We start from the raw sequence: 16,670 nt of genomic DNA, 5'->3' as shown, positions 1-16,670 counted from the left end.
GAGTTGAATGCATTACTTTCTATTCAATGCATTCTGTGGTAAGTTTGTGTACATAACTACTCGGGGTGATTTGGAATTGTATAGATATTGCATGTAGAGTGCTCAGTGACATGGAATACTCCAATGCAAGCTGAATTCAGTAACCTACCTGGGACCATTTACAGTGGAACAGCCATTGACTTGGTTGAATTCTGCAAAGGCTAAAGTTCCAATGTGTAGAGAAGGTAATGCTACTGAAAGTAACTTCTGGAGCATAGGTAGCACACTCATAAAATTGGTTGCAGACAATTCTAAATCATATGGTTAGTGTCCGAACAATGTTTACATCATGTTAGCACATAGTAGTTATCAGCAAAATTGAACTGTACACTCCATTGAGTTCAATGCATTACTTTCTATTCAATGCATTCTGTGGTAAGTTTGTGTACATAACTACTCGGGGTGATTTGGAATTGTATAGATATTGCATGTAGAGTGCTCAGTGACATGGAATACTCCAATGCAAGCTGAATTCAGTAACCTACCTGGGACCATTTACAGTGGAACAGCCATTGACTTGGTTTAATTCTGCAAAGGCTAAAGTTCCAATGTGTAGAGAAGGTAATGCTACTGAAAGTAACTTCTGGAGTATAGGTAGCACACTCATAAAATTGGTTGCAGACAACTCTAAATCATATGGTTAGTGTGCTGACAATGTTTACATCATGTTAGCACATAGTAGTTATCAGCAAAATTGAACTGTACACTCCATTGAGTTGAATGCATTACTTTCTATTCAATGCATTCTGTGGTAAGTTTGTGTACATAACTACTCGGGGTGATTTGGAATTGTATAGATATTGCATGTAGAGTGCTCAGTGACATGGGATACTCCAATGCAAGCTGAAATCAGTAACCTACCTGGTACCATTTACAATGGAACAGCCATTGACTTGGTTTTATTCTGGAAAGGCTAAAGTTCCAATGTGTAGAGAAGGTAATGCTACTGAAAGTAACTTCTGGAGCATAGGTAGCACACCCATAAAATTGGTTGCAGACAACTCTAAATCATATGGTTAGTGTGCTAACAATGTTTACATCATGTTAGCACATAGCAGTTATCAGCAAAATTGAACTGTACACTCCATTGAGTTGAATGCATTACTTTCTATTCAATGCATTCTGTGGTAAGTTTGTGTACATAACTACTCGGGATGATTTGGAATTGTATTGATATTGCATGTAGAGTGCTCGGTGACATGGAATACTCCAATGCAAGCTGAATTCAGTAACCTACCTGTTACTATTTACAGTGGAACATCCATTGACTTGGTTTTATTCTGCAAAGGCTGAAGTTCCAATGTGTAGAGAAGGTAATGCTACTGAAAGTAACTTCTGGAGTATAGGTAGCACACTCATAAAATTGGTTGCAGACAACTCTAAATCATATGGTTAGTGTGCTAACAATGTTTACATCATGTTAGCACATAGTAGTTATCAGCAAAATTGAACTGTACACTCCATTGAGTTGAATGCATTACTTTCTATTCAATGCATTCTGTGGTAAGTTTGTGTACATAACTACTCGGGGTGATTTGGAATTGTATAGATATTCCATGTAGAGTGCTCAGTGACATGGAATACTCCAATGCAAGCTGAATTCAGTAACCTACCTGGGACCATTTACAGTGGAACAGCCATTGACTTGGTTTAATTCTGCAAAGGCTAAAGTTCCAATGTGTAGAGAAGGTAATGCTACTGAAAGTAACTTCTGGAGCATAGGTAGCACACTCATAAAATTGGTTGCAGACAACTCTAAATCATATGGTTAGTGTGCTAACAATGTTTACATCATGTTAGCACATAGTAGTTATCAGCAAAATTGAACTGTACACTCCATTGAGTTGAATGCATTACTTTCTATTCATTGCATTCTGTGGTAAGTTTGTGTACATAACTACTCGGGGTGATTTGGAATTGTATAGATATTGCATGTAGAGTGCTCAGTGACATGGAATACTCCAATGCAAGCTGAATTCAGTAACCTACCTTGGACCATTTACAGTGGAACAGCCATTGACTTGGTTTAATTCTGCAAAGGCTAAAGTTCCAATGTGTAGAGAAGGTAATGCTACTGGAAGTAACTTCTGGAGCATAGGTAGCACACTCATAAAATTGTTTGCAGACAACTCTAAATCATATGGTTAGTGTGCTAACAATGTTTACATCATGTTAGCACATAGTAGTTATCAGCAAAATTGAACTGTACACTCCATTGAGTTGAATGCATTACTTTCTATTCAATGCATTCTGTGGTAAGGTTTTGTACATAACTACTCGGGGTGATTTGGAATTGTATAGATATTGCATGTAGAGTGCTCAGTGACATGGAATACTCCGATGCAAGCTGAATTCAGTAACCTACCTGGGACCATTTACAGTGGAACAGCCATTGACTTGGTTTAATTCTGCAAAGGCTAAAGTTCCAATGTGTAGAGAAGGTAATGCTACTGAAAGTAACTTCTGGAGTATAGGTAGCACACTCATAAATTTGGTTGCAGACAACTGTAAATCATATGGTTAGTGTGCTGACAATGTTTACATCATGTTAGCACATAGTAGTTATCAGCAAAATTGAACTGTACATTCCATTGAGTTGAATGCATTACTTTCTATTCAATGCATTCTGTGGTAAGTTTGTGTACATAACTACTCGGGGTGATTTGGAATTGTATAGATATTGCATGTAGAGTGCTCAGTGACATGTAATACTCCAATGCAAGCTGAAATCAGTAACCTACCTGGTACCATTTACAATGGAACAGCCATTGACTTGGTTTTATTCTGCAAAGGCTAAAGTTCCAATGTGTAGAGAAGGTAATGCTACTGAAAGTAACTTCTGGAGCATAGGTAGCACACCCATAAAATTGGTTGCAGACAACTCTAAATCATATGGTTAGTGTGCTAACAATGTTTACATCATGTTAGCACATAGTAGTTATCAGCAAAATTGAACTGTACACTCCATTGAGTTGAATGCATTACTTTCTATTCAATGCATTCTGTGGTAAGTTTGTGTGCATAACTACTCGGGGTGATTTGGAATTGTATTGATATTGCATGTAGAGTGCTCAGTGACATGGAATACTCCAATGCAAGCTGAATTCAGTAACCTACCTGGGACCATTTACAGTGGAACAGCCATTGACTTGGTTTAATTCTGCAAAGGCTAAAGTTCCAATGTGTAGAGAAGGTAATGCTACTGAAAGTAACTTCTGGAGCATAGGTAGCACACTCATAAAATTGGTTGCAAACAACTCTAAATCATATGGTTAGTGTGCTAACAATGTTTACATCATGTTAGCACATAGTAGTTATCAGCAAAATTGAACTGTACACTCCATTGAGTTGAATGCATTACTTTCTATTCAATGCATTCTGTGGTAAGTTTGTGTACATAACTACTCGGGGTGATTTGGAATTGTATAGATATTGCATGTAGAGTGCTCAGTGACATGGAATACTCCAATGCAAGCTGAATTCAGTAACCTACCTGGGACCATTTACAGTGGAACAGCCATTGACTTGGTTGAATTCTGCAAAGGCTAAAGTTCCAATGTGTAGAGAAGGTAATGCTACTGAAAGTAACTTCTGGAGCATAGGTAGCACACTCATAAAATTGGTTGCAGACAACTCTAAATCATATGGTTAGTGTCCTAACAATGTTTACATCATGTTAGCACATAGTAGTTATCAGCAAAATTGAACTGTACACTCCATTGAGTTCAATGCATTACTTTCTATTCAATGCATTCTGTGGTAAGTTTGTGTACATAACTACTCGGGGTGATTTGGAATTGTATAGATATTGCATGTAGAGTGCTCAGTGACATGGAATACTCCAATGCAAGCTGAATTCAGTAACCTACCTGGGACCATTTACAGTGGAACAGCCATTGACTTGGTTTAATTCTGCAAAGGCTAAAGTTCCAATGTGTAGAGAAGGTAATGCTACTGAAAGTAACTTCTGGAGTATAGGTAGCACACTCATAAAATTGGTTGCAGACAACTCTAAATCATATGGTTAGTGTGCTGACAATGTTTACATCATGTTAGCACATAGTAGTTATCAGCAAAATTGAACTGTACACTCCATTGAGTTGAATGCATTACTTTCTATTCAATGCATTCTGTGGTAAGTTTGTGTACATAACTACTCGGGGTGATTTGGAATTGTATAGATATTGCATGTAGAGTGCTCAGTGACATGGGATACTCCAATGCAAGCTGAAATCAGTAACCTACCTGGTACCATTTACAATGGAACAGCCATTGACTTGGTTTTATTCTGGAAAGGCTAAAGTTCCAATGTGTAGAGAAGGTAATGCTACTGAAAGTAACTTCTGGAGCATAGGTAGCACACCCATAAAATTGGTTGCAGACAACTCTAAATCATATGGTTAGTGTGCTAACAATGTTTACATCATGTTAGCACATAGTAGTTATCAGCAAAATTGAACTGTACACTCCATTGAGTTGAATGCATTACTTTCTATTCAATGCATTCTGTGGTAAGTTTCTGTACATAACTACTCGGGGTGATTTGGAATTGTATTGATATTGCATGTAGAGTGCTCAGTGACATGGAATACTCCAATGCAAGCTGAATTCAGTAACCTACCTGGGACCATTTACAGTGGAACAGCCATTGACTTGGTTTAATTCTGCAAAGGCTAAAGTTCCAATGTGTAGAGAAGGTAATGCTACTGAAAGTAACTTCTGGAGCATAGGTAGCACACTCATAAAATTGGTTGCAGACAACTCTAAATCATATGGTTAGTGTGCTAACAATGTTTACATCATGTTAGCACATAGTAGTTATCAGCAAAATTGAACTGTACACTCCATTGAGTTGAATGCATTACTTTCTATTCAATGCATTCTGTGGTAAGTTTGTGTACATAACTACTCGGGGTGATTTGGAATTGTATAGATATTGCATGTAGAGTGCTCAGTGACATGGAATACTCCAATGCAAGCTGAATTCAGTAACCTACCTTGGACCATTTACAGTGGAACAGCCATTGACTTGGTTTAATTCTGCAAAGGCTAAAGTTCCAATGTGTAGAGAAGGTAATGCTACTGGAAGTAACTTCCGGAGCATAGGTAGCACACTCATAAAATTGTTTGCAGACAACTCTAAATCATATGGTTAGTGTGCTAACAATGTTTACATCATGTTAGCACATAGTAGTTATCAGCAAAATTGAACTGTACACTCCATTGAGTTGAATGCATTACTTTCTATTCAATGCATTCTGTGGTAAGGTTGTGTACATAACTACTCTGGGTGATTTGGAAGTGTATAGATATTGCAAGTAGAGTGCTCAGTGCCATGGAATACTCCAATGCAAGCTGAATTCAGTAACCTACCTGTTACTATTTACAGTGGAACATCCATTGACTTGGTTTTATTCTGCAAAGGCAAAAGTTCCAATGTGTAGAGAAGGTAATGCTACTGAAAGTAACTTCTGGAGCATAGGTAGCACACTCATAAAATTGGTTGCAGACAACTCTAAATCATATGGTTAGTGTGCTAACAATGTTTACATCATTTTAGCACATAGTAGTTATCAGCAAAATTGAACTGTACACTCCATTGAGTTGAATGGATTACTTTCTATTCAATGCATTCTGTGGTAAGTTTGTGTACATAACTACTCGGGGTGATTTGGAATTGTATAGATATTGCATGTAGAGTGCTCAGTGACATGGAATACTCCAATGCAAGCTGAAATCAGTAACCTATCTGGTACCATTTACAGTGGAACAGCCATTGACTTGGTTTTATTCTGCAAAGGCTAAAGTTCCAATGTGTAGAGAAGGTAATGCTACTGAAAGTAACTTCTGGAGCATAGGTAGCACACTCATAAAATTGGTTGCAGACACCTCTAAATCATATGGTTAGTGTGCTATCAATGTTTACCTCATGTTAGCACATAGTAGTTATCAGCAAAATTGAACTGTACACTCCATTGAGTTGAATGCATTACTTTCTATTCAATGCATTCTGTGGTAAGTTTGTGTACATAACTACTCGGGGTGATTTGGAATTGTATAGATATTGCATGTAGAGTGCTCAGTGACATGGAATACTCCAATGCAAGCTGAAATCAGTAACCTACCTTGTACCATTTACAGTGGAACAGCCATTGACTTGGTTTAATTCTGCAAAGGCTAAAGTTCCAATGTGTAGAGAAGGTAATGCTACTGAAAGTAACTTCTGGAGCATAGGTAGCACACTCATAAAATTGGTTGCAGACAACTCTAAATCATATGGTTAGTGTGCTAACAATGTTTACATCATGTTAGCACATAGTAGTTATCAGCAAAATTGAACTGTACACTCCATTGAGTTGAATGTATTACTTTCTATTCAATGCATTCTGTGGTAAGTTTGTGTACATAACTACTCGGGGTGATTTGGAATTGTATAGATATTGCATGTAGAGTGCTCAGTGACATGGAATACTCCAATGCAAGCTGAAATCAGTAACCTACCTGGTACCATTTACAGTGGAACAGCCATTGACTTGGTTTTATTCTACAAAGGCTAAAGTTCCAATGTGTAGAGAAGGTAATGCTACTGAAAGTAACTTCTGGAGCATAGGTAGCACACCCATAAAATTGGTTGCAGACAACTCTAAATCATATGGTTAGTGTGCTAACAATGTTTACTTCATGTTAGCACATAGTAGTTATCAGCAAAATTGAACTGTACACTCCATTGAATTGAATGCATTACTTTCTATTCAATGCATTCTGTGGTAAGTTTGTGTACATAACTACTCGGGGTGATTTGGAATTGTATAGATATTGCATGTAGAGTGCTCAGTGACATGGAATACTCCTATGCAAGCTGAAATCAGTAACCTACCTGGGACCATTTACAGTGGAACATCCATTGACTTGGTTTAATTCTGCAAAGGCTAAATTTCCAATGTGTAGAGAAGGTAATGCTACTGAAAGTAACTTCTGGAGCATAGGTAGCACACTCATAAAATTGGTTGCAGACAACTCTAAATCATATGGTTAGTGTGCTAACAATGTTTACATCATGTTAGCACATAGTAGTTATCAGCAAAATTGAACTGTACACTCCATTGAGTTGAATGCATTACTTTCTATTCAATGCATTCTGTGGTAAGTTTGTGTACATAACTACTCGGGGTGATTTGGAATTGTATTGATATTGCATGTAGAGTGCTCAGTGACATGGAATACTCCAATGCAAGCGGAAATCAGTAACCTACCTGGTAGCATTTACAGTGGAACAGCCATTGACTTGGTTTTATTCTGCAAAAGCTAAAGTTCCAATGTGTAGAGAAGGTAATGCTACTGAAAGTAACTTCTGGAGCATAGGTAGCACACTCATAAAATTGGTTGCAGACAACTCTAAATCATATGGTTAGTGTGCTAACAATGTTTACATCATGTTAGCACATAGTAGTTATCAGCAAAATTGAACTGTACACTCCATTGAGTTCAATGCATTACTTTCTATTCAATGCATTCTGTGGTAAGTTTGTGTACATAACTACTCGGGGTGATTTGGAATTGTATAGATATTGCATGTAGAGTGCTCAGTGACATGGAATACTCCAATGCAAGCTGAATTCAGTAACCTACCTGGGACCATTTACAGTGGAACAGCCATTGACTTGGTTTAATTCTGCAAAGGCTAAAGTTCCAATGTGTAGAGAAGGTAATGCTACTGAAAGTAACTTCTGGAGTATAGGTAGCACACTCATAAAATTGGTTGCAGACAACTCTAAATCATATGGTTAGTGTGCTAACAATGTTTACATCATGTTAGCACATAGTAGTTATCAGCAAAATTGAACTGTACACTCCATTGAGTTGAATGCATTACTTTCTATTCAATGCATTCTTTGATAAGGCTGTGTACATAACTACTGTGGGTGATTTGGAACTGTATAGATATTGCAAGTAGAGTGCTCAGTGCCATGGAATACTCCAATGCAAGCTGAATTCAGTAACCTACCTGTTACTATTTACAGTGGAACATCCATTGACTTGGTTTTATTCTGCAAAGGCTAAAGTTCCAATGTGTAGAGAAGGTAATGCTACTGAAAGTAACTTCTGGAGCATAGGTAGCACACTCATAAAATTGGTTGCAGACAACTCTAAATCATATGGTTAGTGTGCTAACAATGTTTACATCATGTTAGCACATAGTAGTTATCAGCAAAATTGAACTGTACACTCCATTGAGTTGAATGCATTACTTTCTATTCAATGCATTCTGTGGTAAGTTTGTGTACATAACTACTCGGGGTGATTTGGAATTGTATAGATATTGCATGTACAGTGCTCAGTGACATGGAATACTCCAATGCAAGCTGAAATCAGTAACCTACCTGGTACCATTTACAGTGGAACAGCCATTGACTTGGTTTAATTCTGCAAAGGCTGAAGTTCCAATGTGTAGAGAAGGTAATGCTACTGAAAGTAACTTCTGGAGTATAGGTAGCACACTCATAAAATTGGTTGCAGACAACTCTAAATCATATGGTTAGTGTGCTAACAATGTTTACATCATGTTAGCACATAGTAGTTATCAGCAAAATTGAACTGTACACTCCATTGAGTTGAATGCATTACTTTCTATTCAATGCATTCTGTGGTAAGTTTGTGTACATAACTACTCGGGGTGATTTGGAATTGTATAGATATTCCATGTAGAGTGCTCAGTGACATGGAATACTCCAATGCAAGCTGAATTCAGTAACCTACCTGGGACCATTTACAGTGGAACAGCCATTGACTTGGTTTAATTCTGCAAAGGCTAAAGTTCCAATGTGTAGAGAAGGTAATGCTACTGAAAGTAACTTCTGGAGCATAGGTAGCACACTCATAAAATTGGTTGCAGACAACTCTAAATCATATGGTTAGTGTGCTAACAATGTTTACATCATGTTAGCACATAGTAGTTATCAGCAAAATTGAACTGTACACTCCATTGAGTTGAATGCATTACTTTCTATTCAATGCATTCTTTGATAAGGCTGTGTACATAACTACTGTGGGTGATTTGGAACTGTATAGATATTGCAAGTAGAGTGCTCAGTGCCATGGAATACTCCAATGCAAGCTGAATTCAGTAACCTACCTGTTACTATTTACAGTGGAACATCCATTGACTTGGTTTTATTCTGCAAAGGCTAAAGTTCCAATGTGTAGAGAAGGTAATGCTACTGAAAGTAACTTCTGGAGCATAGGTAGCACACTCATAAAATTGGTTGCAGACAACTCTAAATCATATGGTTAGTGTGCTAACAATGTTTACATCATGTTAGCACATAGTAGTTATCAGCAAAATTGAACTGTACACTCCATTGAGTTGAATGCATTACTTTCTATTCAATGCATTCTTTGATATGGCTGTGTACATAACTACTGTGGGTGATTTGGAACTGTATAGATATAGCAAGTAGAGTGCTCAGTGCCATGGAATACTCCAATGCAAGCTGAATTCAGTAACCTACCTGTTACTATTTACAGTGGAACATCCATTGACTTGGTTTTATTCTGCAAAGGCTGAAGTTCCAATGTGTAGAGAAGGTAATGCTACTGAAAGTAACTTCTGGAGCATAGGTAGCACACTCATAAAATTGGTTGCAGACAACTCTAAATCCTATGGTTAGTGTGCTAACAATGTTTACATCATGTTAGCACATAGTAGTTATCTGCAAAATTGAACTGTACACTCCATTGAGTTGAATGCATTACTTTCTATTCAATGCATTCTTTGATAAGGCTGTGTACATAACTACTGTGGGTGATTTGGAACTGTATAGATATTGCAAGTAGAGTGCTCAGTGCCATGGAATACTCCAATGCAAGCTGAATTCAGGAACCTACCTGTTTCTATTTACAGTGGAACATCCATTGACTTGGTTTTATTCTGCAAAGTCTAAAGTTCCAATGTGTAGAGAAGGTAATGCTACTGAAAGTAACTTCTGGAGCATAGGTAGCACACTCATAAAATTGGTTGCAGACAACTCTAAATCATATGGTTAGTGTGCTAACAATGTTTACATCATGTTAGCACATAGTAGTTATCAGCAAAATTGAACTGTACACTCCATTGAGTTGAATGCATTACTTTCTATTCAATGCATTCTGTGGTAAGTTTGTGTTCATAACTACTCGGGGTGATTTGGAATTGTATAGATATTGCATGTAGAGTGCTCAGTGACCTGGAATACTCCAATGCAAGCTGAAATCAGTAACCTACCTGATACCATTTACAGTGGAACAGCCATTGACTTGGTTTAATTCTGCAAAGGCTGAAGTTCCAATGTGTAGAGAAGGTAATGCTACTGAAAGTAACTTCTGGAGCATAGGTAGCACACTCATAAAATTGGTTGCAGACATCTCTAAATCATATGGTTAGTGTGCTAACAATGTTTACATCATGTTAGCACATAGTAGTTATCAGCAAAATTGAACTGTACACTCCATTGAGTTGAATGCATTACTTTCTATTCAATGCATTCTTTGACAAGGCTGTGTACATAACTACTGTGGGTGATTTGGAACTGTATAGATATTGCAAGTAGAGTGCTCAGTGCCATGGAATACTCCAATGCAAGCTGAATTCAGTAACCTACCTGTTACTATTTACAGTGGAACATCCATTGACTTAGTTTTATTCTGCAAAGGCTAAAGTTCCAATGTGTAGAGAAGGTAATGCTACTGAAAGTAACTTCTGGAGCATAGGTAGCACACTCATAAAATTGGTTGCAGACAACTCTAAATCATATGGTTAGTGTGCTAACAATGTTTACATCATGTTAGCACATAGTAGTTATCAGCAAAATTGAACTGTACACTCCATTGAGTTGAATGCATTACTTTCTATTCAATGCATTCTGTGGTAAGTTTGTGTACATAACTACTCGGGGTGATTTGGAATTGTATAGATATTGCATGTAGAGTGCTCAGTGACATGGAATACACCAATGCAAGCTGAATTCAGTAACCTACCTGGGACCATTTACAGTGGAACAGCCATTGACTTGGTTTAATTCTGCAAAGGCTAAAGTTCCAATGTGTAGAGAAGGTAATGCTACTGAAAGTAACTTCTGGAGCATAGGTAGCACACCCTAAAAATTGGTTGCAGACAACTCTAAATCATATGGTTAGTGTGCTAACAATGTTTACATCATGTTAGCACATAGCAGTTATCAGCAAAATTGAACTGTACACTCCATTGAGTTGAATGCATTACTTTCTATTCAATGCATTCTGTGGTAAGTTTGTGTACATAACTACTCGGGATGATTTGGAATTGTATTCATATTGCATGTAGAGTGCTCGGTGACATGGAATACTCCAATGCAAGCTGAATTCAGTAACCTACCTGGGACCATTTACAGTGGAACAGCCATTGACTTGGTTTAATTCTGCAAAGGCTAAAGTTGCAATGTGTAGAGAAGGTAATGCTACTGAAAGTAACTTCTGGAGCATAGGTAGCACACCCAAAAAATTGGTTGCAGACAACTCTAAATCATATGGTTAGTGTGCTAACAATGTTTACATCATGTTAGCACATAGCAGTTATCAGCAAAATTGAACTGTACACTCCATTGAGTTGAATGCATTACTTTCTATTCAATGCATTCTGTGGTAAGTTTGTGTACATAACTACTCGGGATGATTTGGAATTGTATTGATATTGCATGTAGAGTGCTCGGTGACATGGAATTCTCCAATGCAAGCTGAATTCAGTAACCTACCTGTTACTATTTACAGTGGAACATCCATTGACTTGGTTTTATTCTGCAAAGGCTGAAGTTCCAATGTGTAGAGAAGGTAATGCTACTGAAAGTAACTTCTGGAGTATAGGTAGCACACTCATAAAATTGGTTGCAGACAACTCTAAATCATATGGTTAGTGTGCTAACAATGTTTACATCATGTTAGCACATAGTAGTTATCAGCAAAATTGAACTGTACACTCCATTGAGTTGAATGCATTACTTTCTATTCAATGCATTCTGTGGTAAGTTTGTGTACATAACTACTCGGGGTGATTTGGAATTGTATAGATATTCCATGTAGAGTGCTCAGTGACATGGAATACTCCAATGCAAGCTGAATTCAGTAACCTACCTGGGACCATTTACAGTGGAACAGCCATTGACTTGGTTTAATTCTGCAAAGGCTAAAGTTCCAATGTGTAGAGAAGGTAATGCTACTGAAAGTAACTTCTGGAGCATAGGTAGCACACTCATAAAATTGGTTGCAGACAACTCTAAATCATATGGTTAGTGTGCTAACAATGTTTACATCATGTTAGCACATAGTAGTTATCAGCAAAATTGAACTGTACACTCCATTGAGTTGAATGCATTACTTTCTATTCAATGCATTCTGTGGTAAGTTTGTGTACATAACTACTCGTGGTGATTTGGAATTGTATAGATATTCCATGTAGAGTGCTCAGTGACATGGAATACTCCAATGCAAGCTGAATTCAGTAACCTACCTGGGACCATTTACAGTGGAACAGCCATTGACTTGGTTTAATTCTGCAAAGGCTAAAGTTCCAATGTGTAGAGAAGGTAATGCTACTGAAAGTAACTTCTGGAGCATAGGTAGCACACTCATAAAATTGGTTGCAGACATCTCTAAATCATATGGTTAGTGTGCTAACAATGTTTACATCATGTTAGCACATAGTAGTTATCAGCAAAATTGAACTGTACACTCCATTGAGTTGAATGCATTACTTTCTATTCAATGCATTCTTTGACAAGGCTGTGTACATAACTACTGTGGGTGATTTGGAACTGTATAGATATTGCAAGTAGAGTGCTCAGTGCCATGGAATACTCCAATGCAAGCTGAATTCAGTAACCTACCTGTTACTATTTACAGTGGAACATCCATTGACTTAGTTTTATTCTGCAAAGGCTAAAGTTCCAATGTGTAGAGAAGGTAATGCTACTGAAAGTAACTTCTGGAGCATAGGTAGCACACTCATAAAATTGGTTGCAGACAACTCTAAATCATATGGTTAGTGTGCTAACAATGTTTACATCATGTTAGCACATAGTAGTTATCAGCAAAATTGAACTGTACACTCCATTGAGTTGAATGCATTACTTTCTATTCAATGCATTCTGTGGTAAGTTTGTGTACATAACTACTCGGGGTGATTTGGAATTGTATAGATATTGCATGTAGAGTGCTCAGTGACATGGAATACACCAATGCAAGCTGAATTCAGTAACCTACCTGGGACCATTTACAGTGGAACAGCCATTGACTTGGTTTAATTCTGCAAAGGCTAAAGTTCCAATGTGTAGAGAAGGTAATGCTACTGAAAGTAACTTCTGGAGCATAGGTAGCACACCCTAAAAATTGGTTGCAGACAACTCTAAATCATATGGTTAGTGTGCTAACAATGTTTACATCATGTTAGCACATAGCAGTTATCAGCAAAATTGAACTGTACACTCCATTGAGTTGAATGCATTACTTTCTATTCAATGCATTCTGTGGTAAGTTTGTGTACATAACTACTCGGGATGATTTGGAATTGTATTCATATTGCATGTAGAGTGCTCGGTGACATGGAATACTCCAATGCAAGCTGAATTCAGTAACCTACCTGGGACCATTTACAGTGGAACAGCCATTGACTTGGTTTAATTCTGCAAAGGCTAAAGTTGCAATGTGTAGAGAAGGTAATGCTACTGAAAGTAACTTCTGGAGCATAGGTAGCACACCCAAAAAATTTGTTGCAGACAACTCTAAATCATATGGTTAGTGTGCTAACAATGTTTACATCATGTTAGCACATAGCAGTTATCAGCAAAATTGAACTGTACACTCCATTGAGTTGAATGCATTACTTTCTATTCAATGCATTCTGTGGTAAGTTTGTGTACATAACTACTCGGGATGATTTGGAATTGTATTGATATTGCATGTAGAGTGCTCGGTGACATGGAATACTCCAATGCAAGCTGAATTCAGTAACCTACCTGTTACTATTTACAGTGGAACATCCATTGACTTGGTTTTATTCTGCAAAGGCTGAAGTTCCAATGTGTAGAGAAGGTAATGCTACTGAAAGTAACTTCTGGAGTATAGGTAGCACACTCATAAAATTGGTTGCAGACAACTCTAAATCATATGGTTAGTGTGCTAACAATGTTTACATCATGTTAGCACATAGTAGTTATCAGCAAAATTGAACTGTACACTCCATTGAGTTGAATGCATTACTTTCTATTCAATGCATTCTGTGGTAAGTTTGTGTACATAACTACTCGGGGTGATTTGGAATTGTATAGATATTCCATGTAGAGTGCTCAGTGACATGGAATACTCCAATGCAAGCTGAATTCAGTAACCTACCTGGGACCATTTACAGTGGAACAGCCATTGACTTGGTTTAATTCTGCAAAGGCTAAAGTTCCAATGTGTAGAGAAGGTAATGCTACTGAAAGTAACTTCTGGAGCATAGGTAGCACACTCATAAAATTGGTTGCAGACAACTCTAAATCATATGGTTAGTGTGCTAACAATGTTTACATCATGTTAGCACATAGTAGTTATCAGCAAAATTGAACTGTACACTCCATTGAGTTGAATGCATTACTTTCTATTCAATGCATTCTGTGGTAAGTTTGTGTACATAACTACTCGTGGTGATTTGGAATTGTATAGATATTCCATGTAGAGTGCTCAGTGACATGGAATACTCCAATGCAAGCTGAATTCAGTAACCTACCTGGGACCATTTACAGTGGAACAGCCATTGACTTGGTTTAATTCTGCAAAGGCTAAAGTTCCAATGTGTAGAGAAGGTAATGCTACTGAAAGTAACTTCTGGAGCATAGGTAGCACACTCATAAAATTGGTTGCAGACAACTCTAAATCATATGGTTAGTGTGCTAACAATGTTTACATCATGTTAGCACATAGTAGTTATCAGCAAAATTGAACTGTACACTCCATTGAGTTGAATGCATTACTTTCTATTCAATGCATTCTTTGATAAGGCTGTGTACATAACTACTGTGGGTGATTTGGAACTGTATAGATATTGCAAGTAGAGTGCTCAGTGCCATGGAATACTCCAATGCAAGCTGAATTCAGTAACCTACCTGTTACTATTTACAGTGGAACATCCATTGACTTGGTTTTATTCTGCAAAGGCTAAAGTTCCAATGTGTAGAGAAGGTAATGCTACTGAAAGTAACTTCTGGAGCATAGGTAGCACACTCATAAAATTGGTTGCAGACAACTCTAAATCATATGGTTAGTGTGCTAATAATGTTTACATCATGTTAGCACATAGTAGTTTCAGCAAAATTGAACTGTACACTCCATTGAGTTGAATGCATTACTTTCTATTCAATGCATTCTGTGGTAAGTTTGTGTACATAACTACTCGGGGTGATTTGGAATTGTATAGATATTGCATGTAGAGTGCTCAGTGACATGGAATACACCAATGCAAGCTGAATTCAGTAACCTACCTGGGACCATTTGCAGTGGAACATCCATTGACTTGGTTGAATTCTGCAAAGGCTAAAGTTCCAATGTGTAGAGAAGGTAATGCTACTGAAAGTAACTTCTGGAGCATAGGTCGCACACTCATAAAATTGGTTGCAGACAACTCTAAATCATATGGTTAGTGTGCTAACAATGTTTACATCATGTTAGCACATAGTAGTTATCTGCAAAATTGAACTGTACACTCCATTGAGTTGAATGCATTACTTTCTATTCAATGCATTCTTTGATAAGACTGTGTACATAACTACTGTGGGTGATTTGGAACTGTATAAATATTGCAAGTAGAGTGCTCAGGGCCATGGAATACTCCAATGCAAGCTGAATTCAGTAACCTACCTGTTACTATTTACAGTGGAACATCCATTGACTTGGTTTTATTCTGCAAAGGCTAAAGTTCCAATGTGTAGAGAAGGTAATGCTACTGAAAGTAACTTCTGGAGCATAGGTAGCACACTCATAAAATTGGTTGCAGACAACTCTAAATCATATGGTTAGTGTGCTAACAATGTTTACATCATGTTAGCACATAGTAGTTATCAGCAAAATTGAACTGTACACTCCATTGAGTTGAATGCATTACTTTCTATTCAATGCATTCTGTGGTAAGTTTGTGTACATAACTACTCGGAGTGGTTTGGAATTGTATTGATATTGCATGTAGAGTGCTCAGTGACATGGAATACTCCAATGCAAGCTGAAATCAGTAACCTACCTGGTACCATTTACAGTGGAACAGCCATTGACTTGGTTTTATTCTGCAAAGGCTAAAGTTCCAATGTGTAGAGAAGGTAATGCTACTGAAAGTAACTTCTGGATCATAGGTAGCACACCCAAAAAATTGGTTGCAGACAACTCTAAATCATATGGTTAGTGTGCTAACAATGTTTACATCATGTTAGCACATAGCAGTTATCAGCAAAATTGAACTGTACACTCCATTGAGTTGAATGCATTACTTTCTATTCAATGCATTCTGTGGAAGTTTGTGTACATAACTACTCGGGATGATTTGGAATTGTATTGATATAGCATGTAGAGTGCTCGGTGACATGGAATACTCCAATGCA

The sequence above is a fragment of the Hypanus sabinus genome, chromosome 17 (genome assembly GCF_030144855.1).
Source record: "Hypanus sabinus isolate sHypSab1 chromosome 17, sHypSab1.hap1, whole genome shotgun sequence".
NCBI classification, from domain to species: domain Eukaryota; kingdom Metazoa; phylum Chordata; class Chondrichthyes; order Myliobatiformes; family Dasyatidae; genus Hypanus; species Hypanus sabinus.
This window is presented reverse-complemented; position numbering follows the sequence as displayed.